Source organism: Anser anser, assembly GCF_964211835.1.
Source record: "Anser anser genome assembly, chromosome: 15".
NCBI classification, from domain to species: domain Eukaryota; kingdom Metazoa; phylum Chordata; class Aves; order Anseriformes; family Anatidae; genus Anser; species Anser anser.
Window position 1 is genome coordinate 20,272,632 of NC_139736.1, and position 27,512 is coordinate 20,300,143.

Below are 27,512 nucleotides of genomic sequence, written 5' to 3' on the forward strand. Positions count from 1 at the left end.
ATTTGCTGCTGGCAGAGGAAAACCGCGTGTCGAATTTGTTGTAAATACTTTCTGTTTGGACAACAACGCCTGTGTGTGTGTGTGTGTGTGTGTGTGTGTGTGCGTGCTTTGATGACCCCCTGCGACGCCCCAGCTCCGCGAGGGAAGCTTTGAAGCGGCTCTGGGAAAACCTCTGCGGAAGAAACCGCTGCTAGTGACTTGCGGAAAAGGGACTCCACAATCAGTGAGATTGTAAAGTAGGTATGTTTATTCAGCGCTGGGCAGCACAGGAGGTCGTGGGCATGAAGATTGATGACTCTTCCTCGTCACCGCTAGTTGACCTCTTGTCTTTGCACAGACTCAGTTGCTCCTTGGCTCTTGTCCATCTGCAGGACCAGTTTCTCCCAGTTTCTTAAGACAGGCTCACTCTCTTATTAGGAGACTGACCTTGGTAAGGGGCCCAAGGCTTCTTGCTTTAGTTAATTGGCACAATGCACCATAGTTAGCAAAGACGCTAAGTAGCATCCTAGTTTAACGCCGTCAGCGCTCTATCTCTACTTGATAAGATTCTCCTAACTCCCTCTCTCACTGGAGCCCACGCAGCCCTCCGTCCTGCCGAAGGACTTCACGGGGACTTCTGCCGGCTCCGGGTGCCCGCACACAGACAGAAATGGCTTTGAGAGAAAACAATCAGGAGGAGGAGAGCTCAGAGACTGCGGCCGGCTTCGGCCACCTTCCCCTCGCTTTCCCTCTCCGTGTTCAAACCGAGCACTGTTCTGCCGTCAACCTTCGCTGCCTCTGCCCGCGGCGCTGGGCTTTCGCGTGTGCCATTGCTCCTCTACATATTTTATCCTTCCTTTTGTAAGGAATGGTCCAGCAATTCGTGTCACTAAGGGATTTGAAGGGTTAACATCGAGGCCCGGGTCTAGGTGATAAGAGAACAAAGGGGTTTTTAGGGAAAAGTGCTGACTACTGCAGGGGATGTTGCTAGAGTTTCTGAAATCCGGCGCAGAGGCTCCCAAACGAGGAGGAAGGGGGAGCTGAAGGACAATTGAAGGACAAAAGCCTGAGAGGAAGACAACCAGCATTCAGCCCGAGCAAGCCCCGAGAGACCACCAGAGACTGGTACGCAGGCGCCCCTGGGAGGGGTTTCGGATTCCGGAAACCAATTCTAATAACCCTGCCTCTTCTCGAAGTAGTAATGAATATGTATTAGCCTGGGAGCATCAAAGCCAGCCGCCTTACGTAACAGGTGTGCGTCCTGGGGGAGCAGAGACTCCCGGCGCACCCAGCGCTGCTTGCTTGCCTCTATTCGTTTAATAAATTGTAAACTTTGATTGTAATCCTATTTGGATTTATAACAGCCATTTATAACACTTTTTATATTTGTATTTTATTTAAGGCTGTCTTGCCCCCCTCCCCCCCCAGCCTCGCTGCTCGCCAATAAAGCTGGCGCAGGGGCTCCTGCCTGCGACCATAGAGACGCGGTCCTCCCGGCCTGCTAGAGCGGCCCGCCACGCTCCTCCAGTATCCCAGCGTCCCTTGCGCGCTACCGCCCGGCCTCAGGGGCTTCCGGAGGCGGCCCAGCAGGGGCGGCGGGAGCAGCGAGGCGGCGGCAGCCATGGCGTACCGCGGGCAGGACCAGAAGGTGCAGACGGTGATGGTGCAGCCCATCGTAGCCTTCCTGCGGCCGGGGAGCGACGGGGGAGTGGGTGGGGGGCGGCCCGGGCCTCAGGGGTCTCGGCCCGGGCCTTGAGGCCTTGTCCCGGGGCCCTGGGGCCTCGTTGCAGGGTTTGAGGCCTTGTCTTGAGGCCTTGTCCCGGGCCTGGAGCTCTTGTCCCTGTGCTGAGCCCTTCACGCAGTGCCCCAGAACCTCATCTTCCGCTACCTGCAGAGCGTGAGTAGCGCGGGGAGAGGACGGGGAGGGGATGGGGATGGGGATTTGGGGGGGGTGGGGGGAGCAGGGAGGGTCCGGGGATCTCCCTCGCTGAGTTTTCAGCTCCCACCCGTTGCTCGGGGCAGGTTTGTGGGGAATGGAGAGCTGTGCGGCGTGCTGGTGGGTACAAGGAGCTGCTGCGCAGCCCGGCGTTTCCCCCTCGTGTTAACGGGAGTGGGATCGTGCAGCCAGGCGTGCAGGAGTGTTCCCTTGTGACTGGAAATGTGTCCTTCAGCAAACGTGTAGTATTCACCCAGTCATATAAGACTCTAAAATGTCAGACTGTTAATTGAAACTGCCCCTGAGAGTTGCTCCTTGGAGTGTTTGGGAGCTCTAGCGGCTATGGTTAGCGGGTATTTCTGAACACACGAGAGAGAACAAAACTGCTCGCGGTGTTTGTGTTCCAATTTACTCTCCTCCTTTGTTCTGCAGAGCTCGAGGATCCAGGTGTGGCTGAGCAAGTGAACGTGCGGATAGAAGGCTGCATCATCGTGAGTGTCAGCACGACCCCACGTTACATCGTTAGTTTGTTTTCCCTCATTCACAATCCTATTTTTTCTTGTCAAGAAAAACTAGCCCAAGGGAAAAAAGAAATCGTGCTTCTCTAACAATTAGTCTTCGTTGTCCAGCCTGGGTCAGCAAAGCTGACGATGGTTCGTGTTGTTGCTGAACTACTTGCCACTGTTGCCGATTTCTAGGGCTTTGACGAGTACGTGAATTTGGCGCTGGACGACGCAGAGGAGATTCACTCCTAGACAAAATCAAGGAAACAGCTGGGTGTGTCGTGCGTCTGTGCAACCCGAGTGACGCGTGGTCTGAAACCTGCCCGGGTAAGCCTTCTAGGTAGCAGCACTGAGACGTACCAACCGTGTGACGAGCCTTGCTGTTGAAGTTCAGTGAGCAATTCCTGGCTACATCTCTGTCCCTGATGATTTTTGAGCTGCTGATTTTGCTGAATGAAGGAGAATCTGTCCCTGCCTGAGACCAGTTCTGGTCTTTGAAACGTGTAATACCAGGCGGCCTGCACTCTGCGTGATGGGCAAAACCCTGCTCAACCACACGAAACACTTTCTGAAAACACGAGATTATTCTCAGGTTCTGGGCTCTCTCTAATCCCCTCTTTCCCTTCTCTGTGCTGCAGGCCGGATCGTGTTAAAAGGGGACAACATCACTCTTCTACAGAGCGTTTCTAAGTAGAATTTGCCATCCTTAGAACAAAGGTGGCTGCCGTGCTGCGGAGTGACTGAGTGCCAGGGGAACGCGGCCCGCTGGTAGATAGGAAGTTATTTGTAACTGGGGTTGCATGCTGAGGTCAAAAGTCTTTCCTTTGTGGGAGCGAGTTGTTTGTAGCTTGAAACAATACGTGATGTATTTCACAAATAACCATTTTTCACATTAACTGTAAATGTAAACCACAAATCTGCTTGTTTTCAGTCTCTTCCTTCTGTGAATGGAGAAGGAGGAGAAATATAGAAGCGTGGGCTTTTCTTTTTGCTGTGGATCTGATAAGTTTCGATAACGCTATGTGCTTTCTTGACCATTACATCTGCATTATGTGGCCAGGGTGGACTCGTTCAGGGCACGGAAGCCCCACACAGTCCTTGAGCTAGCAGGGTGCTAAGGAGGGTGTTGGAGATTTTGCATACAATTGCAGCCCTTTGTTGCTGCAGTGACAGGTTCCTCAGATTCTTTCTAAACAGGGTTTAGCTTGTTGAGAATCTTTTTGGGAGTGTTTATTGTGGATCAGTCAGTAAAAGTATCTTAGTGGGCCCGTGAGGGATTTGGGGCTGTGGTGCAGTAACCCAGTGTTTACAAGTGTTACTGTTATGCATGCTTGTCCAATAACGTCTCCAGATCAGAGAGTGTGAGCGGGCAACTGGTTTGGATTAAATCTGTCACTTCTTGCTGCTTTGGACAGAGCCTGTAGATTAAACCCTTGTGCTGTTCAATAAGCTGGGGTATCAGATGTGTCGGTTGGGTTTTTATCATTTGATTTATTTTTTTTTATCCGTTTGGAGATCTGTCTTTTCTATTTAAGTTTCCCCAAGAGAGCTGAGTTGCTTGATGCATCGACCAAAGAGAAGTTCCCCGGCTGACTTGGGACAGCCAGTCCCCTCGTTTTTCTGATCACAAAAAAAAAAGAAAAAAAAAAAGAAAAAGAAAAAAATCGAAGAAGAAAAATTTTGACTGTAACTGTAACTCAGAAACTAAGATTACCTAAATGGAGAGAAATGAATTTTGATGCACAGGCTGTGCTAGAAATCTGTTAATCAGCATTCAGTTTTTCAAAACTTCAATTTGTGTATCATCATCATGAAAATTAATAAATTCAAGGTGGGAGATCCTTTCCTGAAAGGGAAGGACAGAAATACGAGTCTTGCTGTGGGGCCTACCCAGCGCAGTTCTGCCATTCCGAGAAGTAATACGTCAGGAGTGTCACAGCAGACGTTCCCAGGAAGAAACCTTTGAGGGGCAGCATGACACACTTGATTGGCTAAAGCAGCTTCAGCTGGACAGCCTGCTGCCGGGATGGGTAATTCTAAGTTGTGTTCAAGTTGCTGAGTTCCTTTCAGCATGTAGTAAAGATGTAACGTGCCGATGTCGTTTGGGAACAGGAGGCATTACGTGTCACCAGCAGTGGGCACGTAGGGAACAAAACAGTATCTTACGAGGTCCTCCACATCTGCCTTTCATTTTGTCCTTGGTTTGCCAGCTGGAGCTTTCAGGAGGTGAGGAAGGAGGCTGTCCCAGTGAATAGTTCAGGTGTTGCAGGGTATTTGTGATGCAGTGCTTGTAAAATTTACCTGCCCGCATCTCCTGTTACAGGCAGCCCCCCGCGGGCCCTGTGAGATGGGGAGCTGCTGCCCGGGGTTAGGCCCAAGGTGCCCTGTCAGGCCCAGGGCCGCCCTTCCCCTTCCCCTCGCCCTGCCCTTCCCTCCCGCTCCTCAGCCCTTGCTCAGGCCTTTTGGGCCGTCTGGCCATCCGTCTGTCCATCCATCCGGCCGTCTGGCCGTCCATCTGGCCCTGTGTCCCTCCATCCCACCGCCCTGCCCCGTCCCTGCCGTCTCCCTAGGGAAGCAAAGAGTCCCTGGGCTGCCTTCAGGGGGGAGGTTCTGCTCAGGAAATTAAAGCTTCCCCCTTAACGGGCGCCTTGCGAGTTATTTTGAGTTCCAACCTTCTGCCTTCCTTTCGTAGCAGTGCCTCTGAGGGGTGCGCTGTAAGGTAGCCGTCATCTGGCGCGCTGCTCCTGCGTTTCCCAAAGGAACTGCCTTCGGGATCTGACTAACTCTGGATGCACGCGGTTGTCACCTTAATTTCTCCGTTAGTTTGCTGAAAACAACCCGCTTGGGTGACCTTTGTGTTTGTTTCTTCAAACTTGGATCGAGGAGGTCTCTGTTTCCTTATGTTGATGTTCACGACGAAAGTGCAGAAGGGATGCTTACTGTTGCCCGGGTCAGTCCTGTTGCCAGGATGGGAATGTTTAGCCTACCGGCCCTCTGGTGCTGTTAGGCTGCACTCGGAGTGTGAGCTCTGGGCCTTATTTGGAAAAGACTGCGTTATTTGAGTGTACAAACCCGAGATATTCTGCGGATAGGTGATTCTCAAACCACGTCAGAACCACCGCTGTGACGTGTGCTGGAGTCGGACGCGCGTTTGACTGATCAGGCGGAGCAGGTGAATTGAATTTGTTGCTGGATGGCGAGGTGTTCTGGGGGAAGAGCTAGTCTAAGGAAAACTTCCTCTTACTGCCCCTTCCCATCTCAAATGGCCACTGCCTGGGGAAATTGCTTCTTTATGACATTAACTACAACGTTACAGTGAGGATGAGGAATCATCATTACTCCCATAGTTATTTGCTGCCAGGCCGCAGCGTTGATTTCAGAGATTTAAAAAAAAAAAAAAACAGGAAAAAGAAAGGAAGTATGTATTCTTTCACATACTCTCTTTTCCCTGAGAGTAAATGTTGTAGCTTCAGCAGTACCCTTCCTCTGGAAACGATTCCCAGTGCCTGCTCAGACACTGGGGAGTAAAATGACAGAACAATGGAGGAGAGCCACCCGATATAAAGAAAGGAAAAAAGGGGTTATGGATGAAGGGAAAGCAACTACATAAAAAATTGGTGCTATCTAAAAATTGGTTAACGGTTTGGGACCTGCAGGTGCTGCCTACACGTGCGTGTGTTGCAGTCGTGCCTGTTACCATTGCGCAAAATGGAGAGAGCTTCTTTGTCGAATGCAGCATGTTAAAGAATGCGCCATTGCCTGGAAGAAATGCACGGCCTTCCCTCGTGTGGGACTTCTTCCCCATTGATCTGTGGTTTACCTGAAGGTTTACCATAACCTACATAAGTTTCAAAAGCAAGCAAGCAACCAACCAAAAAACAACACCAACATTAAAGAGTGGCAAGGCAGATGCTCATCTGGGGACTCTGACTCATCGGTGACATCACCAAGCAAAGCATTGTGAGCGCTTCGGGTCGGGGCTGCTGTGGCGAGCCTCGCAGCCGGGAGGGAGAGCGGGTACGGTTCGCCTCTGGCGGGTCTGTGTCAGCCCTCTGCCCTGGTGGCTTCATTAGCAGTGAGGGTTTGACTGCTGTGTTCCCAGCTTTCGCTTCTGCACCGACCGTGTGGCAGAGCCCGCAAGCTGCTTCCTCAGCTGGAAGAGGAAGAGGAGTGACCTCAACTGTGCCGAGGTAAAGCAGAACCGTTGAAAAGATTTGTCAAAGATGCGGCTGGTACCAGCGCAGCTGCTGCAGCTGCAGCAGGTCCTGGAGCATTGGAGAAGATAGAGAGGGGTTTCTTCGTGAAAAGAACGCTGTGAAAGTGTTTTCACGCCAGAAATTAGGAGAAGCGCCTCTGTTGTTTGGATATCCTCTATTGACCTGGCACACGGGCATTACAGCATACCTGGCACACTCTTTGTATTGTTTGTAAAAGAAAAAAAAAAAAAAGTGTTTTAGGGCAGGCCAAAAACCTGCCTTGGCACTTCCACATTGCAGCAGTGCTTGCAGGCCGTGCATCCTGGATGCCAGGCAAGGATCTAAATCCGATGGTGCTGTTGGTAACGTGAAGTTCAGGAAGCACTTCTGGGTTTTTCTGCTCTTCCATGTGAATTTTTGCCCTGTGAAGGTGGTGTACTGAGCTCTTTTCTTACCAACAAATAGGTTTAAAAGCAGTTACAGCAAGAATGAGCTGTGTTAGCAGGAGGCTGTTCTGTGCTTTGACCATGGGAAGATGAATGGTTTACCTATGCACCGTTAAATATAGTTTGACACCTAGCACACAACACTTGCAGCCTGTGGGGTGCTTTAACAAGCAGGTAAATCAGCGGAGACTGTTTTGCAGCAAGGCTGATGCTGGGTGATTAAAAAGCAGGGTCACAACAAGGATTTATGCTGTTCTTTCTTGCTTGTCATCCGACTGTCCGCTTACACTGTTCTTAAAATAAAAAACCACCAAAACGGGGTAAGCATCTTTAATACCTTTATTATAAATGGAAGGCACAAAACAGGCCAGCAACAGAGACTGTCCAAGAGAAAGACTTTGTGCTTTATAAACAAACAAGAAATTACCCTTAGGTAGGTGTGATAATCCTTCCCTAATGCATTTTTTGGAGTGCAAAAATATTTTGTTCCCTTCTTGTTCTTCTCTCCAGGACAAAGGCAGAATAGCCAACTGGAAAGTTAGACCACGGAGGTCAGTTTGTTCCATACTGAGAAAGACAAGCCTGTAAAACAAACTAGGCAGGTTTTCTTTGGACTAGTTATCTTCCTTCAGCAAAGGCAAAGTTTATGACACTTGTTGGCATGTATTTCCAGACCCCCAGCTACCGTGACTGTAGTGCATCTGTAATTCTTTTGTACAAAAAGAGTTCAAAATCTCGTAACGCAAAAACTTTACTAGCACCCTGGAGAAAAAAGAAATCTAAAAATCTTGCCAACTTCTATTACAGACCTGCTGAGTGCACCAGAGTTACTCATTTTTATTCAGGCTTTCAGGGGCTAGTTCAGTTGGTTTCTGTTCAGCACTTGGATCGCCATATTGGCAGATGTCAGTTTAAAAAAAAAAAAAAAAGCTTTGGAGATCTTTTTTAAAATGAGACTGCTTTTTATGGCATTTAGGGCTGTGAGGTATCCTTGGTTTTTGCTTTCTTCCCATTCCTTAGACCAGATCCATTCATATCCTGAACAGCGTTCTGGGTCTGTTCAGGAAAATGGAAGGCAACAAGCAAAATGATGAGCTCCTTGGGCATTCAAAAGAGCTCAGTCTGGAAAAGATTTCAAGTCCAACTTCCATGCTAAGGAGCACCAGTAATTTTTAGAAGTAGATGCAGAGGAATCTGCATGGCACTAAGTGTGTTTCTGAAGGTGCTAAAGGTCAGAAGTGACGATTCCTCTCAATACTAAAGAAGAGAAGGAAACCTTGCACTTAACTACTGTTTTTATTCCCTTTGTCAAGCAGTCAAAACCAACAACTAATACGGGAACCCAACTTTTCCCCTCTTTACTTTAGATTTGGGAAAATTCCCTGCCAAAATAATACTTCCTGGAAAATTCACTAGTGTTTGTGTGAGTAAAAGGTTCCAACCTTTTATTATTAATTTGTAAGAACTATTTCATCCGCTTTTGTCCAGAAGAGTCAGAAATAATTTGCACAGAAATGTGCAGCATTTTAATGAAAGGCTTCAGAATCACTCTAATTTGAACTTTATCTGGTCTGGTTGCAGGTTTTATGACATTTAGTGTCTTAAAAAAAAAATCAAAATATCTGACTTCACATCAGAAAAAAAAAACCTGCTTGTGGCTAAATAAAATCTGTTGCAGCTCTGGTCATTGAAAAATCATTGGCTGTTAAATTGGACCTAAGTCATCTTTTCTAACCTTTCATGATCTTGCAGCAATGGATGATGATGGATATATGGATTAGGGAACAGCACGTGATGGCAAACCTGTGGTATTTGCTACAGCGCAGAAAGAAAACAAATTGCTTCCAAAAAATCAAACTAATTCAAAATTCTTGGTATCATGCAGCCATGCCACTGGCAAAGTGAGCATTGCCCTGCCTCTCAAAGCTTGCTGTATCCTTGATCTGCTGTCTTCCTGCTGTTAATTGATTGCAACTCTACGTGTCTGATCAGGGCTACGAGTTGTTCTCGATATGGATACCATACGACATATACTGTGCACGCTTGTGTGTATAGATATGTTTATCCTGTATGCATGTACATATTTGATCTGGATAGGCTGGAGCGATGGGCTGAGGTCAACTGTATGAAGATCAACAAGGCCAAGTGCCGGGTCCTGCACCTGGGGCGCAACAACCCCAAGCAGAGCTACAGGCTGGGAGATGAGTGGCTGGAAAGCTGCCTGGCCGAGAAGGACCTGGGAGTGTTGGTTGACAGTCGGCTGAATATGAGCCAGCAGTGTGCCCAGGTGGCCAAGAAGGCCAACAGCATCCTGGCCTGTATAAGAAGCAGTGTGGCCAGCAGGTCTAGGGAAGTGATTGTGCCCCTGTACTCGGCTCTGGTGAGGCCGCACCTTGAGTACTGTGTTCAGTTTTGGGCCCCTCGCTACAGGAAGGACATGGACGTGCTCGAGCGAGTCCAGAGAAGGGCGACCAAGCTGGTGAGGGGTCTGGAGAACAAGTCTTACGAGGAGCGGCTGAGGGAGCTGGGCTTGTTCAGCCTGGAGAAGAGGAGGCTCAGGGGCGACCTTATCGCTCTCTACAGTTACCTTAAAGGAGGCTGTAAAGAGGTGGGGGTTGGTCTGTTCTCCTACGTGCCTGGTGACAGGACGAGGGGGAATGGGCGAAAGTTGCGACAGGGGAGTTTTAGGTTGGCTGTTAGGAAGTACTTCTTTACCGAAAGGGTTATTAAGCATTGGAACGGGCTGCCCAGGGAGGTGGTGGAGTCACCATCCCTGGAGGTCTTTAAAAGACATTTAGATGTAGAGCTTAGCGATATGGTCTAGTGGAGTACTTAGTGTTAAGTCGGAGGTTGGACTCGATGATCTTGAGGTCTCTTCCAACCTAGAAATCCGTGATACTGTGTGATACATATGTATGCATATTTGTGTGCTGGCCCCCAGATCACTCATGGTATAAAGCATTGGCCTCGAAGGCATACTCATCAAAATATTTGGTAGATCCTCCATTTTTTTCTAGTTCCCTCAAAATGAGAGAGTTTTTACGCGCTCTCTGTGTCAAAAAGACAAAACTTCCGATTTCCACTGTCGCTCTCGCTAACTTTCTATCACTCACTCCTCGTGTGTGTGTGTCTAAACACATATGTGTGTATGCGTATGCACATTTGTGTATTTCTGTGCACTGGTGTGTTTTTTGCTGTACAGGTAATAAAGACGGGGAAAGGTTTTAGTGTTTTCTTAATAGGTGAAGAAATCTTGAAGACCAGAGATTGGAACATACTGAATTTTGAATTAAAAAAAAAAAAAAAGTCAAATTTTCTGGCTGTGGAAGATGGAGCCTCATTTTTGCAGCCACTTTGAATCACGAGTTCATCTCTAAATGCACTGGGTTTTTTTGTTTTTGTTTTGTTTTGTGGTTTTTTTTTTTTTGGTTTTTATTTTTTGAAGAGCTAACTAACCCTGGCTGTCTCCAGTCTGAGAGAGTGTTCAGATGGACTTGCTTCCTCCATTAGTTATAAGCTGTTTAAAAGCACATCCTATGTTTGAATTGTGGATGAGAGGCTCCCTTGGCAAAGTGAGGAGGCAAATTCTTCCTACCCCTTTATCATTAATTCACGGATTCAATGTTGGTTCGGCCTCCAGGAGAAGTTAACTGGAAGTCTTTGAAGATCGATAACTTTGCTGAGGTTGTCCAGGTAGGTGAACTCGAAGACCCACAGTGACTGGAACGTGCTATTTAATGCGTCATACTGCGTTCTGTAGAAGTTACTCGTAGCCATAGTTGATCATTGCCTTGCATGTATGATCAGGTGGTTTTTGAAGAAGTGACTCCATTTTCAGGCTTCCGGATGTGCTCCAAGGCATATTATTGAGGACGTGGAAGAGAACACTTGCTGACAAAGCTCCTGGCAGCTTTACAGAACTTTAGTTTAATATTGTGTTAGTTCCCGTAACAGCTGATTTCAAGGCATTGCTCTCCTCAAGAGACTAATTTGATGAACAGAAGAAAGCTGGAAAAATGCTTGTTACTCATTATTTTTCACTTGTTGGTACTTTCTTTAGGGTTACTTTTAAAAAGAAGATTTCACTGATCACAAGCCAGTGGAAGACTTTCAGCCCAAGCAAGGGTGAAGACAGCTCTCTCCAAGAGCAGAGGAAGTCCCTGTGGAGAGAACCCGAGCTTGTTATCAGAACTTGTCGGCATGTCTAAACAAGGAGACGATTGCTACTTCTATTTCTATTCTACCTGTACCAAGGTATGGCTGGGTTTCTTTTGCTTTGCTTTGCTTTGTTTTTTTTTTGTTTTTTTTTTTGTTTTTTTTTCATTTTTTTCAGGAAGGGGTAGAGTAGGAGGAGGAGGCACACTGGTCTTTGGTTAACGTGATAACCAGATAGATTCTGAATTCAATTGTAGCAACCTGAAGCAGTAGCATGGACATTTTTGAGGCTGTACTATATTTTCCTTGTTGGTTTCCTTTTGGTTACAGGGAGACAACTGTTCCTTCCGCCACTGTGAAGCTGCTCTGGGGAACGAGACAGTCTGCACGCTGTGGCAGGAGGGTCGTTGTTTCAGGAATGTCTGCCGATTCAGACACATGGAAATCGATGTGAGTGCCTAAAGATGTGTTCTCAAAATAAATCAACAAAAGCATTTTTCAGTGCTGTAGGTGTGCTGATTGTGCTTTTGCAGGACAGAGTCCTTTGCTTTGGAATTACACTGGTTTCTGTTAGAAGGGGAGGGGGTGGGAGGAAGGAGAGGGAAATAAAATCAATGCCTTAGGTATGTCTTAGCAAGATTTTCTTTTATTAGACGCCGACAGTATTGTCTCAACAGATGCAGAATAACCGCTAACTAGACTGCTAAAACCTGCTGGAGCAGGGGGGTAATAAACAGGCTGTACTAGCCTCCTGAGAGCAGGCTTGATAATGATCTATCAGGTCTCTTGTGTCCCGGAGTCCTTCAGATAATGCTGTTCTAGCTGCCTGGGCTAGGAAGCAGTGGGGAAAGTTAAAGGTGCAGAAGAACGAAGTCTCCGAGAAGTAGTTCTGGATAGAGTTAACGTAGGCAATTTAAGATGTTCTTTTTCCCTCTGAATAATCCTAGTATAATCCTAGGTGTATTAGTTTAACCCACCCTAAACTGATGTCTGAGAGTGCCTGTCTTCTCAAACTGAATGATGACAAGGCTAAACGTGCATAGTGGTTACAGCTTCTGCAAACTTTGTGAATATGCCCGGAAATACTATACTTCCGTGATAAACTGACCTTTGGAATGATGTTTCAGCACTGTATTGTGACAGCCCTATCGCTGTCGTGACCTGGAACTGTGCATCTCTTTGCAAACCTTAGGTGCATGTTATCACGAGCTTGTCTTTCTTTCTGTCTTCAGAAAAAGCGCGCTGAGATTCCCTGCTACTGGGAGAAGCAGCCAGTAGGCTGTCAGAAAGCCAACTGTGCTTTTCATCACGCAAAGGGACGTTACATCGATGGCGTCTTCTTACCACCAAGCAAGAGTGAGTTTAGGTCCTTTTTCTTTAAGTATTGAAGAATTAATTTTGCATATTACTTAGTGGGTGCCAATAGTGTAGGAGACATCAGGTAACCGTTCATTTGTGAGTGCAGGAAAAGGTCTGCAGTCCTAGGTGGTCAGCTAAACCGAGTGTACTGCTGCTGTACTGCTGGTATTTGTTTTCTGCTTTCATGCTCAGCTTCTCTCTGCTTTGTGTGATATTTGCCTTGCAGTTTGCTTTCTGTTGTTTCGTCTTCTGCTGGGTGGTAGGGAGATGTGTTGTTGTTTGAAGGCAAGTCATTGTTCACGGTGTAAACAGTGGCGGGATGGGCAAAAGGAGATGCTGAATTCATTGTCTGTGCAGGTTATCTGCCTTAGCTACCATCTTCGTGCATTGTGGTCAAAGTTTTAAACTGCCATATTACTGATGATCCTCCTCTTCCTCTAGCTACACTGCCAAGTCCGCCTGAGTCCGCGGACGATGATTTGAAAGTGGCTCAGATGTCACTGCAGCAAAACAAACTTTCTGTCCAGTCCAATCCCTCTCCATAGCTAAGGCGGGTGATGAAAGTGGAAAACTCGGAAAATGTCCCAAGCCCTACACACCCTCCAGTTGTAATCAATGCTGCAGATGATGATGAAGATGATGATGGTGAGCATGGTTTGGTTCTTGGAAGGAATTTGTGCTGTAAATGAATGTATAAATCACAGATGACCTGAGGTCTGACTAGCGATAGGGCAGGCAGTCCACTCAGGTCACTGGTGGCTTTGTCTGGCAGTCAGTGGACAGAACCTGAAATGTTGGAGGAAAGCTTAGAACCACTCTTGGCTTTAGCTGGTCTGTTGTGTAAAGCTCTATGTGAAACTAGGAAGGAAATTCCTTTTTTTTTGTCTGAAGAGTAATATGTTGTGTAGTAGTTAAAGCTGCAGAGAGAATCTAGAGTCCTAGATGTTTTGTCCTAGGGTAGTCTACTTACGAGTTCATCAGGTCAGTGTAGCTGTATTAAAAAAAAAAAAAAAAAAAAAAAAAAAAAAAAAAAACAACTTTTTTATAGGAACCATGGACTGAAGTGTCATTGCATGAGCTACATAATCACGAACAATCTGGCCTATGCATAACTGAATAGATTCTTCCCCTTCAGACCAGCTTTCTGCGGAAGGAGAAGAAACTAAAACTCCCGTCCAGCAACCAGCTGAGGAAGGCCAAAATGGATTACGGATGATTTCCACTCGGAAAGCCAGTGCTACTACTGCTAAACAAGGTATTCCAGCACCTGTAGTAGGATAAATCGGAAGGAGAACTTGACAATTAACTCAAAAGCAATGTGGCGTAAAAACACAACAGAATGTAGGGGTGCTGAATGGACTCGGTTATTTCCATGATCTCATTTCTCCCTGATACCATCATGTGCCCATTGGGTCAGAAAGTTGAACTCCTTTTCTTTCCTTTTGGAGAACAAAACAGGGTCACAGCATGGAGTTTAAATGGCTGCACGTGCAGCCTGGCAACCACTGTTGAAAGCCATATCTAACGATAGAGGGATCTAATATCACGTAAATGGATTAAAATTAAAACTACAGTTTTTACCCTGAAGGGTGAAAGGAGGGGCAAAATGCCATTGATTCTATGGTTGTTTCACTTGTGAGGAGTGTTGACAGGCTTTATTCTAAATACTTCTGAAAGTTCCTGAGCACTAAGAAGCCTGAGGATCTGTGGTCCTCAGTGAGTGCCTCTAAGCCTTAGTCTCATTAACTGTTTTCTGTTTTCAGAGGACGGTCTGAATTTTGGAATAAAAACACTTGAAGAAATCAAATTGCAGAAAATGAAGGAAAAAACTAAGAGACACGGTGGTGAGTTAATATTCCCTGCTTCCTTACCCTGTTCACCTTCATCCTGTGTGATGATTTTTCTTTCAAAAAAAAACTCTTCCAGTAATACCGGGTAGCTGGCTATGCTTTGGTGAATCCAACTATTTTGCCAAAGAAGTGAAATTTGATTGGCTTCAGAATGGCAGGTGGTGGTGGCTGGGAGCTGCTTGAGGGATAGACTTCCATGTTTAGCTGGGGGCATCGAGCAACCTGATTCTCAGCCAGCTGGTATTCTAGATGGGAATTCCAAGGGCAACCAGAGGCAAATTAGTCACCTCTCTTATTTGCATGCTCTGGTCACTGTATGTTTGACAGTAATGAATAATTAAAGTTTTTTGTTCTTCGTGATAGTTTTTTCTGTTTGGTAAACTTCCTTATGTTTTGCTTGCTCTGAGCAGAAGGTCCTTCAAGATCTTCTCTTCCTCCCGTCGATTCTATGATTTTTCCTGCTCCGGAAAAGGAAAATGTCCGGACAGTGGTGAGAACTGTGACACTGTCTACAGAGGAAGGTAATAATTCATGCTTTTGTTTTGATTTCATTACTCCTAAACTGGAAGGTTAAGCAAGAAGGAAGGCAATTCACCCCTGTTAGCCTCCTGGTGCTGCCGCCTTCTGTTCAAAACATGCTTTTATGCTGAAAGTCCCTGGTTGTACTGGAAAGCTTTGGTGCTCAGGTTAAGTGCAGTAGCAGGAGAAAGAAAAAAATGTGTCAGTATGCAAATAGGGGGATAACTGAAAAACAGGAGAGTAACGAGAAGAAAGAGCTCTAGAGGACAGTGCTATGTAAGAAGCAATTTCTGAAGCTTTAAAGAGGCTGACAGTGGCACGTGTGGACAGTAGTGCGATAGGAGTCTGTGTATAAATTATATTGTTTAGAGTTGTGCAAATTCCTTTGAAAGGGAAAGAAGTGAAGAAGTACTTCTACTCATAGACATTCACCTTAGAAAGGAATATTTCTCAGCATTTGTACCTAATAATATTCTGCTTGCTTATGCAGCTCTGTTCTGCACAAAGTATAGCTGTCAAGCAGACTCAGATTCATTCTCGACTACATTCAGCTGGAATTTGAGGCAAACACTGAGACTATGGATACTTTTTCTAAGTTAATTATAGTTGAAATATGAGTTTGTGTGGTTTAGCTGTCAAAACAGTGCCTTGCTGGGTTTTTTTTTGGACATGGGCTAACAGTATACTATTTCTATTGGCTACTGGTTTCTATGAAATAGAAAAATTTTACTTTTGTTTTAGGGGAGGAACCTGTGGTTCGACTAGATCTTGCTGAGAAACAAGGAAAACGGAAAGCCTCCGTGGGTAAGAACTTTTTATGAGCTGTTATTTAGGTGCCGCCTTCTCTATATGACTGCATTGAAGAGTATTTTTGACGTATGAGAGGAAAATGCATTGCAGTGGAGATCTGTGTTGACTGCAGAAATGGCAAAAAAACCATTTAGCAGCTGAAAGGCAATTTTATGAAAATATGCTTGAAAAATAGAAGCTTGTGGTTGACTGTTCTCAAATCTTCCTGCAAAGAAATGTTCTTAAAATATTCCTTGTTTTCTCTGTCTGAAGCTGATGTAAGCGCCCTTCCGGTGAAGCGCAGCCTTGCTGAAAGGCTGGGGAAGAAGGTGGAGGTTCCGGGAAATGCTGACAAAGCACCAAAGAGAGGTACAGCTACTAAACAGGCATCTGGATGTGATTCACGGGTTTTGTATTTAGGCTTTCTGTTTGTCCTTTTCCTGCGATGTTTCTTTTTGCATGTTGGCTGAGGTCTTAATCACCGGGATTCAAAGTTACCTTTCCTGCCTTGTTTTTGAATGTGAACACAAAGTTGACGTTTATGCAGCCTCCCTAATTTGGTCTTTTTCTGTTTTGCAGTTCAAGTTCCCAAGTCTGTGAAGGAGAGGCTAGGATTACCTTCTCAACGGACTAGTACTGCGAAAGGTAACAACTGGCTATTAAATATACTTTCTCCTTCTTCCTTTCCGTGAACTTAGACCGTTTTCATACAGCCCTAAAAAGGAATTCAAATGAAAACAAAGAACTGGTTCCTCCTGCTCGAGTGCTGAAGCTCTTCTGACAGCCACTATCAGAAATCTGCCTCTAGGTGTGTGTTTATTTTCCGCTTGTGCCTTGTCAAGGTTTTAAGCTGCTTCTGTGAACCATCATATACAATTAGAATAGAGCCACTGCCGGGAGCAGGAATTTGAAATGCAGTCTGAAAAAGTAATCAAGTAAACTAGCATTTCTGTGTAGCAACTCTCTCTGGATAGGGCTGGTCTTCAAAATACAAGTGGCTCAGAGGAGGAGGAGAATGTTAGGCTATTGTCCTAAGATGCGTTATTGGGAACGCTCAGGCTTAGTTTTCCTTAGTACTGTGACAAATTTTGGAGACTTAAACTATTGTTGGACTCTCTTTAAATGTTGGTGCTTCTCATTTCTTGATGATGACAGGGAAGGCTGCTAAGCCAAAGGGAGAGATCCATGTGAAAACACTGGAGGAAATCCGTCGTGAGAGAGCTCTTCAGAGACGAGAATGTCAAGCCAAAGCCCAGGCTGAATGGCATGGTAAAACCAAAGATCCCAGCGCAGGGGCAAAAATTCAGGGTGAGCCCAAGAAGCATAGCGTGCTCACTCTTTCCGGGCCCAGCAAAGTGCAGTCGAAGGAGCCAGCAGGTAAAGCCAAGCCAGAAGGAGAAGTGCATGTTAAAACCCTGGAAGAAATAAAGCGCGAGAAAGCTCTGCGGATGCAGCAGAGTGGAGGAAATGTGCCAGCTCCCCCAGCACAACCTGGACCTGCCCCAGCCGGGCAGAAATCGTTATGGAACACAAAGCTATCAGGTAATAAGATGCTTTAATACCTGCCCCGGTGAGGTGCTTCCCATATTGAGCAAGTTCCGTTTGCTCAGGATCTGCTTTGCTTTTTCCTTCAATGCAGAGGATAAAAGAGTTTAAGGCTACAAAGTTCAAAGGCAAAGAAGGGCCAGAACATGCAACCATGTCTGTTTTCATTAATTACGTGATGGTATTCTGTATTTCCCACTAGAAAATTAACACATTGAGGGGCTTTTTAGTCTAATTTTGGTATTCTGTTTTTTTCTGCCATCTGTTTATGGTATGAAGTCCTCCCTGCGTTGAGTTCAAGTTCACCTTCCTCTTTGGCATGTGTTGCTTAACTTGACACGTGTATGTGTTTGTAAAGCATGCATCAGCGTCTTAATGTGGGGGGCCAGTTTCTGTCAAAAATGACAGAGGATCAAAGGCCTCGTTGTTAAGATTATATCAACTTTGTAAAATGAGATTGTGTGAGGGAGATAAGGAGGGCTTAAAGGCTGCATGCACTGCACATTGTAGCCTTTCTCTCTGTCTCATGGGACACGAGGAAATAAACACACAAAGAAAACAAGTACCCAGCTTTCTTTCGTTTCTTCTCCTGCCAGCCAGATGTTAGGTCAGGAATGGGAGACTAGAATATGACTCTACAAATTTGGATTTTGTAGAACAACTTAATAGATTTTGTGGGACATCACTGCAGGGGAGAGGAAGCTGGTACAACAGTTGCATACACTCTCTTGTCTTACTATACCTGCTGCTTTTCCTTTCCTAGAGGGAGCAAGACTTTAAATACAAAAGCTGTCAACATTTGTGAATCTTACTAGACTTCATACAACGTCTTAGAGTATTGCTTGCACTTGGGATCGCTCTGTGTCTGAGTTTCCCTCGTCCTGGATTATGATTTACTGTAGCTATTCAGTTCCTTTGTTCCTTTGTATGGATTGTTGGTAGACGGAGTTTACTATGTGGAAGATATTGCTGAGAATCCAGGCAATGGCAGTGTAATTCTGCTGGCCAAATACAGTTAACTGTGTAGACGGGCCGTGGAAATGAGGAAGAGAACGTGGATTTTTCATGAGGCAGAGCAAGACTGTATCAGTTCTCTCTTCCTTTTACTCTAGCCAACTTTAACATGTTTGCGAAGCCTTGGGATGGGAAAGTCGCTTCCCCCAAGAAGAAGGCACTGAAACGTAAGGCACCTGGCAGTTTTCCCTCTGCTGTAGCAGCTGTGAAGCCACGGACTGCCTCTGACGCTGACACAATGGGACCTCCAGCCAAAAAAGCAGCTATGGTAAGGACAGGGGCTAATGCAGAAATGGATCCCTTGTAAAATTTACACCCTCCTCTAGGAGAAAAGATGGAAAACTCAAAAGTTCTACAGGCTTTCTGTTTCCTTTTAAATCCAGTAGCTGCCTACAGAATTCTTGTAGTACCCTTCCATATTTATTAGATTAATGGCACTATTTACTTAGTCCTCTGTGATTCTGTGATTTCTCTGGTGTGGAGGATTTTGTCCATTAATGCTGTGTTCTTAAAAGACACAAGATCATTAGTAACCTCCAAGTGAATATTAACTTTCTTCAGGAGCACCTTGGTTTTGTATTTTGGCTAAGGCTCCGCAATGCCAGAGGAGAAGCAGCATGGAGGAAAAAGCTAGTAAGGAATCTTTTACCCATGAGTCCTAAATACTGTTTTCCTGCTTTCTAGGCTGTTCCAGCCACGCTGGAGCACGTCCCAGCCACCAGACTTGAAGAAAATCCCCAAAACAGGTGATGACCACAACTTGTTCTTCTTCTCAATCGGTGTATATCCCCAGTGAAACATAAGTTCTGTCACAGGTGGGGAAAAAAGGAGGGTTCTGAGATAATTAAAGCCCAAATCCATCAGAGGAATAAGTCACGTGAAATGACTTTCTAGCAGCTAGCAGGAATGCTTAATTAGACTTACTTTCTTTAAATGCTGCAAGTCGGTACAGCTTTCCAGTGACTTCTTGCTCTGTCTGAATACCTAAATGAGGATGAGGTGAAGTTCTCCTACTTCCTCGTGAGGTGATAAATGATGAGTAGTGTCCTCTGCCTTTTGGTCCTCAAGAATGCCACCCGAACAAACATACAAGGTGACAAGAGTGCAGGGAGAGCAGAGGGAAGTGATGGCTGCAGATCAGCTTCCTGTAGTGGGGAGCAAACTCTGCTGAGTGTGCCGTGGGAAAAATGACTAACTTAGTAAACAGATATTTGCAGATGGAGACTTCTTAACATTTTTACAGGAAAATTAAGCAAGGTGGCAAAGTGCCTCTTGCTACAAAAATTGAACCATCTTTGCTAGACTCCAGGTGCTCTGGCTTCACAGAGAAACCCCCAAACTGAAAAATGTACCTGCTAATATATTGGGCTCTAAATGTAGCCCTGGGTTAATTGAATAACAATCCCTGGGTAAGATTGAAGTGCAGGAGGGGTTGGCTACGGTTTTAAGAGCCGGTTTGCAGAAAAGGGATTTCCCGTTAAGAAATGGCATATACTGATTGTTCTCTTCCTTGCTCTGCCAAGACCTGAAGCACATCTTGGAAGCCAGGCAGAATCCATGGAGCCAATGGAGTTCTCAAGCTCGACTTCAGCTTCTTCCCAGCTAGAAGAAGCAAGGACACGCCGGCTGAGTTCCACAGGCAACGCGCCCGTATCTGTAGACGAGGATTTAGAGATGCTACTTTGGGAACTCTCAGACGGCATACTGGAAGCCGAGCTCGACTTGGACCCAGGGAAGGATGAGGATGACCTCCTCCTTGAGCTTTCCAAGATGATTGATGATTGAACTGCATAGTCCTATGGTATATTAAAAAAAAAAAAAAAAAAAAAAAAACCAAAAAAAAACCCAACTCTTCTTCTTGTTGGATACCCTGAGGTGATCCTTTTTCTAACTGAGGCTTTGCAATGAGACTTAAAGCACAGTTGGAACTGGTAGAAATTGGCAGGATCTGCACTCAGTTGTCCTAAGTTTCCCTGCTGGTCAGAGTTAAGGTCTTGTGCATGGTTCCGTAACTATAGGTGGCTACCTTTGATATCAAGAGGACAAAGCACTTGTTTCTTTTGGCACAGAAAGATGTCCATCGGCACGCTGTGGTGGCTGTGAATTGACGTAGTGATGGAGCGATGCTCTGAAGGCTTAAACGGAAAGCTTCTTCCTTCCGCCCCCCCCTTGGCACAGCTCGATGTTGGGCACATTGTGAAGCCTGGGTGTTCTGATTTCTCGGACAGTTGATACCCAAATCCCGGAGTTACTATGTCAACTCTTGACTTTTATTTGTGTATGCCATTGTTTTGACTGTAATCTTTTCAGATGATGAAGCTGTAGGGGCGGGAGGGAGCAAAATAATTATTCTAGCGTTGTGGACCAAACATGCTGCCAGGAGTGGTGGTGGTGGGGTCAGCCCACCCGGCCTTACTTTCAATTATCAGGGATGATAAAATGGTGTGAAAAGCAGCAGCTCTGCGATACGGCTACGCTACCCCCACTCCCTTCTCTTGTGCTGTACCAAAGTTCCCCCAAGCTTTGGTTGGTGCTTTTTGCTGGTGACAGTAGGACTCCAGGGCGAGTAGTCGGGACTCTCCTGCAGTAACTGGGTCAATTAAGGGTTGGTTTAAGTGCCTCCTGGTTTTTAAAATTGCTCCCCTGAGCTGCTGGCTCTGCTGCCTGCTACAGCAAATGTTCGGGTGCCATCAGCGTCGCACTTGGGCGTGGGCACTGACCCTGCGGAGGAGAGCTGAGACTCGCGTGTATTGTGTACCCTGCCGCCAGTGATCGTTTTCCCCTAGCAGATCTATTTTGAATCATTTCCCTAAATTTTAGAGGAACTTTAGGCTCTTTGTGCTATGATTTGTGAAGCTGTAGGGGCCCTCAGGCATTTGCTGCTGGCAGAGGAAAACCGCGTGTCGAATTTGTTGTAAATACTTTCTGTTTGGACAACAACGCCTGTGTGTGTGTGTGTGTGTGTGTGTGTGTGTGTGTGTGCGCGTGCTTTGACGACCCCCTGTGACGCCCCAGCTCCGCGAGGGAAGCTTTGAAGCGGCTCTGGGAAAACCTCTGCGGAAGAAACCGCTGCTAGTGACTTGCGGAAAAGGGACTCCACAATCAGTGAGATTGTAAAGTAGGTATGTTTATTCAGCGCTGGGCAGCACGGGAGGTAGTGGGCATGAAGATTGATGACTCTTCCTCGTCACCGCTAGTTGACCTCTTGTCTTTGCACAGACTCAGTTGCTCCTTGGCTCTTGTCCATCTGCAGGACCAGTTTCTCCCAGTTTCTTAAGACAGGCTCACTCTCTTATCAGGAGACTGACCTTGGTAAGGGGCCCAAGGCTTCTTGCTTTAGTTAATTGGCACAATGCACCATAGTTAGCAAAGACGCTAAGTAGCATCCTAGTTTAACGCTGTCAGCGCTCTATCTCTACTTGATAAGATTCTCCTAACTCCCTCTCTCACTGGAGCCCACGCAGCCCTCCGTCCTGCCGAAGGACTTCACGGGGACTTCTGCCGGCTCCGGGTGCCCGCACACAGACAGAAATGGCTTTGAGAGAAAACAATCAGGAGGAGGAGAGCTCAGAGACTGCGGCCGGCTTCGGCCACCTTCCCCTCGCTTTCCCTCTCCGTGTTCAAACCGAGCACTGTTCTGCCGTCAACCTTCGCTGCCTCTGCCCGCGGCGCTGGGCTTTCGCGTGTGCCATTGCTCCTCTACGTATTTTATCCTTCCTTTTGTAAGGAATGGTCCAGCAATTCGTGTCACTAAGGGATTTGAAGGGTTAACATCGAGGCCCGGGTCTAGGTGATAAGAGAACAAAGGGGTTTTTAGGGAAAAGTGCTGACTACTGCAGGGGATGTTGCTAGAGTTTCTGAAATCCGGCGCAGAGGCTCCCAAACGAGGAGGAAGGGGGAGCTGAAGGACAATTGAAGGACAAAAGCCTGGGAGGAAGACAACCAGCATTCAGCCCGAGCAAGCCCCGAGAGACCACCAGAGACTGGTACGCAGGCGCCCCTGGGAGGGGTTTCGGATTCCGGAAACCAATTCTAATAACCCTGCCTCTTCTCGAAGTAGTAATGAATATGTATTAGCCTGGGAGCATCAAAACCAGCCGCCTTACGTAACAGGTGTGCGTCCTGGGGGAGCAGAGACTCCCGGCGCACCCAGCGCTGCTTGCTTGCCTCTATTCGTTTAATAAATTGTAAACTTTGATTGTAATCCTATTTGGATTTATAACAGCCATTTATAACACTTTTTATATTTGTATTTTATTTAAGGCTGTCTTGCCCCCCTCCCCCCCCAGCCTCGCTGCTCGCCAATAAAGCTGGCGCAGGGGCTAAGGGATTTGAAGGGCCTGCTTGTACACCTAAGGGATTTGAGGGCCTGCTTGTACACCTTTGGGGACTGCCTCTTTTGGGGGGGGGTGGGGGGGTGTTAGGAGCTGCTTGTATACTTTTTTAGGCATTCCTCTGAGAGGGGGTTGGGAGCTTCGTGTATACTGGGGGGGGAGGGCCTCCCTCGAGGTGGAAGCGGGGGGGGTTGGAGCGTTTCTACACTGTAGGGGCCTGCCTGTACACTTTTGGGGCCTGCCTTGGAGGGGTTGGGAACTGCTTGTACACCTTTGGGGCCTGCGTCTGCGCGGGGCGGGGGGGGTTGGGGGGTTGGAGCTGCTTTTAACCTTTCGGGCTTGCATCTGGAGGGGGTTGGGGCCTGCCTTTGGGGGGGTGGTTGTGAGCTGCTTGTATACTGTAGGGGCCTGCTTGTACACCTTTGGGGCCTGCGTCTGGGGGGGGGTGGGAGCTGCTTGTACACTGTTAGGGCCTGCCTTGGGGGAGGGGTTGGGGCATGTGCCTTGGGGGCATGGGGTTGGGAGCTGCTTCTACGCTGTAGGGGTCTGGGTCTTGGGGGGTTGGGGCTGTTTGTACACCTTTGGGGCGTGCCTCTGGGTAGGATGGGGAGTTGCTTGTACACCTTTGGGGCCTGTGTCTGGGGGGGGGTTGGGGCCTGTGCCGGGGGGGTTGGGAGCTGCTTGTACGCTCTAGGGTCCTCTGGCAGGCTTTGGGGCCTCCCTTTGAGGGGGGCAGTTGGGAGCTGGTTGTACACCTTTGGGGCCTGAGTCTGGGGTGTGGGGGCTGGGGCTGAGGCCTGGGGCCTGGGGCATGCATCTGGGTGGTGGTGGGGGGGGGTCCAGTTCATGGGGGGGGTGGGTTGGGAGCTGCTTGTGGACAGTTGGGGTCTGCATCCGGGTGTGGCTGGGGCCTGCTTGTAGACTTCTGCAGCCTGTGTCTGGTGTTTGGGGGCTTTTCTGTAGTGTTTGGGGATTGCATTTTGGCTTTGGGATGTGTCTAGAGCTTCTGGGGCCTAGCTGTAGTGCTTGGGGCCTGCGTCTGGGGCTTTTCTGTAGCATTTTGGTAGCGTGTTTGTGATTTGGGGTCTGTATCCAGGGTTTTGCTTTTTTTGTAGTTTTCAGCTTTGTGTCTGTTTCTTTGTTGGTTGCCTGGGGTTTGGGGTTTGGATCATTAGTCAGTGTCATTAGCGTCGGGGGGTTGATATGAAGGGTTAGGGTTGTGGTTAGAGTTGTTAGGGTTAAAGAGAATAAGGATTTTAGGGTAAGGGGATCAAGGTTGTGGGAATAAAAATGTTTTTGCACAGAGTTACATCGTTTAGAGGGAAGGAAGGTGGTATTGATATATGCTTGCAGTGATAAGAAAGCTTAACAGACAACCTTGTAAAATGCAGACAACCAGAATCCTTAGAGCAATTGGGTGGAAATCACGGTGTAAGAAACATTACCACCTCAAAGAGGAAAACAGTCAAGAAAAAAATAAAATTGACTAGTAACAGGCCAGCAGCTGTGTATTTTCTGTGAAGCACTGGATAGATTGTGAACATGGATTACCCAGTCAATGGGGAAACTGGGGAGGGTCCTGGTCACCGAGAGGAAAAAAAAAATTATATAAACTGTGTTATGGAACTAGTAGGTGGCTTGTGGGACGCCTGCCATTGCAATCGTGAATAAAAATGCTACCTCACTGAGATACTTGCCTGAGCCTATGGTATTGGTTACAGAGTGTTTCTAATAAGGTGTTAGGGTGTTAAGGTTTCAGGGCTAAGGCACTAGGGTTGGGTTTCAGGGTTAGGGTTTCCAGGGTTTAGGGTTAGGATTTTAAGGTTGTTAGGGTTGGAGTTATAAGGGTTAGGGTTTGGGGGTTAGTGTGTTAAGGTTTTAAAGTATTTTGTGGTTTTAGTGTTGATAGGGTTTTTAGGGTTAGGGTCTTAGGGTTTTAGTTATGGTCAGGTATTTAGGGTTAGGGTTTTAAGGTCTTATTTTTTTTTTTTAAGGTTAGGGTCTCCAGCGTTAGGGCTTTGAGAATCTTTACGTTTTGGGTTAGGGTTTAGAGGGTCTTAATTTTTAGGGTTAGGGCTTTTAGGCGTAGGTCTAGTGTGGTAAATTTTATCGGGTTAGGACTGTAAGGGTTTTTAGGGTTAGGGTTTCTAGGGTTTTTTGGGGTAGGGGTTAGGGTTAGATCCGTGGGAGCCGTAGTGTTAGGGGTCAGGGTTCTTAGGGGTAAGGCCCAATATTAGGGTGGAAGGCCAAACTAAGGGGGGAGCCCCCCCCAAAATTGAAGGGTCGAAGCCCCAATCTAGGGGAAGAAACGTCAAAATTGTGGGGTCCCCCAAAATTGGGCGGAAGAGCTCTTAATATTGGGGGAAACCCAAAAAAGGAGGGTGGGGGACTCTAAAATTGGGGGGACCCCCCCAAATTGGTTGTGTCCCCCCCCAAATTGGTTGTGTCCCCCCCAAAATTGGTTGTGTCCCCCCCAATTAGGGGAGGAACCCCCAAAATTGGGTGGGCGAACCCCCAGATTGGGGGGGCAGAACACTTAAATGGAAGTGTGAAATTCCAGAATTGAATGTGGACCCCCCCAGAACAGTCTTCAGGGGTTTAGTGTGGTAAATTTTATCGGGTTAGGGCTGTAAGGGTTTTTAGGGTTAGGGTTTCTAGGGTTTGTTGGGGTAGGGGTTAGGGTTAGATCCGTGGTTGCCATAGCGTTAGGGGTCAAGGTTCTTAGGGGTTAGGCCTAATATTAGGGCGGAAGGCCAAAATAAGAGGGTGGGAGCCCCCCCCAAAATTGAAGGGTTGAAGCCCCAAGTTAGGGGAAGGAACGTCAAAATTGTGGGGTCCCCCAAAATTGGGCGGAAGAACTTTTAATATTAGGGGGGAACCCAAAAAAGGAGGGTGGGGGACTCTAAAATCGGTTGTGTCCCCCCCAAATTAGGGGAGGAACCCCCAAAATTGGGTGGGCGAACCCCCAAATTGGGGGGAAGAAGACTTAAATGGAAGTGTGAAATTCCAGAATTGGATGTGGACCCCCCCAGAACAGTCTTCAGGGGTTTAGTGTGGTAAATTTTATCGGGTTAGGGCTGTAAGGGTTTTTAGGGTTAGGGTTTCTAGGGTTTGTTGGGGTAGGGGTTAGGGTTAGATCCGTGGTTGCCATAGGCTTAGGGGTCAAGGTTCTTAGGGGTTAGGCCTAATATTAGGGCGGAAGGCCAAAATAAGAGGGGAGGAGCCCACCCAAAATTGAAGGGTTGAAGCCCAAAGTTAGGGGAAGGAACGTCAAAATTGTGGGGTCCCCCAAAATTGAGCGGAAGAGCTCTTAATATTGGGGGAAACCCAAAAAAGGAGGGTGGGGGACTCTAAAATTGGTTGTGTCCCCCCCCAAATTGGTTGTGTCCCCCCCAAAATTGGTTGTGTCCCCCCCAATTAGGGGAGGAACCCCCAAAATTGGGTGGGCGAACCCCCATATTGGGGGGGCAGAACACTTAAATGGAAGTGTGAAATTCCAGAATTGAATGTGGACCCCCCAGAACAGTCTTCAGGGGTTTAGTGTGGTAAATTTTATCGGGTTAGGGCTGTAAGGGTTTTTAGGGTTAGGGTTTCTAGGGTTTGTTGGGGTAGGGGTTAGGGTTAGATCCGTGGTTGCCATAGCGTTAGGGGTCAAGGTTCTTAGGGGTTAGGCCTAATATTAGGGCGGAAGGCCAAAATAAGAGGGTGGGAGCCCCCCCCAAAATTGAAGGGTTGAAGCCCCAAGTTAGGGGAAGGAACGTCAAAATTGTGGGGTCCCCCAAAATTGGGCGGAAGAACTTTTAATATTAGGGGGGAACCCAAAAAAGGAGGGTGGGGGACTCTAAAATCGGTTGTGTCCCCCCCAAATTAGGGGAGGAACCCCCAAAATTGGGTGGGCGAACCCCCAAATTGGGGGGAAGAAGACTTAAATGGAAGTGTGAAATTCCAGAATTGGATGTGGACCCCCCCAGAACAGTCTTCAGGGGTTTAGTGTGGTAAATTTTATCGGGTTAGGGCTGTAAGGGTTTTTAGGGTTAGGGTTTCTAGGGTTTGTTGGGGTAGGGGTTAGGGTTAGATCCGTGGTTGCCATAGGCTTAGGGGTCAAGGTTCTTAGGGGTTAGGCCTAATATTAGGGCGGAAGGCCAAAATAAGAGGGGAGGAGCCCACCCAAAATTGAAGGGTTGAAGCCCAAAGTTAGGGGAAGGAACGTCAAAATTGTGGGGTCCCCCAAAATTGAGCGGAAGAGCTCTTAATATTGGGGGAAACCCCAAAAAGGAGGGTGGGGGACTCTAAAATTGGTTGTGTCCCCCCCAAAATTGGTTGTGTCCCCCCCAAAATTGGTTGTGTCCCCCCCAATTAGGGGAGGAACCCCCAAAATTGGGTGGGCGAACCCCCATATTGGGGGGGCAGAACACTTAAATGGAAGTGTGAAATTCCAGAATTGAATGTGGACCCCACAGAACAGTCTTCAGGGGTTTAGTGTGGTAAATTTTATCGGGTTAGGGCTGCAAGGGTTTTTAGGGTTAGGGTTTCTAGGGTTTGTTGGGGTAGGGGTTAGGGTTAGATCCGTGGTTGCCATAGGCTTAGGGGTCAAGGTTCTTAGGGGTTAGGCCTAATATTAGGGCGGAAGGCCAAAATAAGAGGGTGGGAGCCCCCCCCGAAATTGAAGGGTTGAAGCCCCAAGTTAGGGGAAGGAACGTCAAAATTGTGGGGTCCCCCAAAATTGGGCGGAAGAACTTTTAATATTAGGGGGGAACCCAAAAAAGGAGGGTGGGGGACTCTACAATTGGGGGGGACCCCCAAAATTGGTCGGGTCCCCCCAAATTAGGGGAGGAACCCCCAAAATTGGGTGGGTGAACCCCCAAATTGGGGGGAAGAAGACTTAAA

At 47.2% G+C, this 27,512-nt stretch overlaps 1 long non-coding RNA gene across 2 annotated transcripts; it reads left to right on the plus strand.

Annotated features, from left to right (window-relative positions):
- Positions 1-569: 569 nt before the first annotated feature.
- Positions 570-3,073, plus strand: LOC310881943. 2 transcript variants are annotated; one of them, XR_014572704.1, is made up of 3 exons: positions 570-1,876; positions 2,348-2,436; positions 2,614-3,073. It is a non-coding gene; the product is annotated as an uncharacterized lncRNA (long non-coding RNA). The 2 variants fall into 2 exon arrangements; XR_014572705.1 differs by having other exon boundaries at positions 2,348-2,406.
- The last annotated feature ends 24,439 nt before the right edge of the window (positions 3,074-27,512 follow it).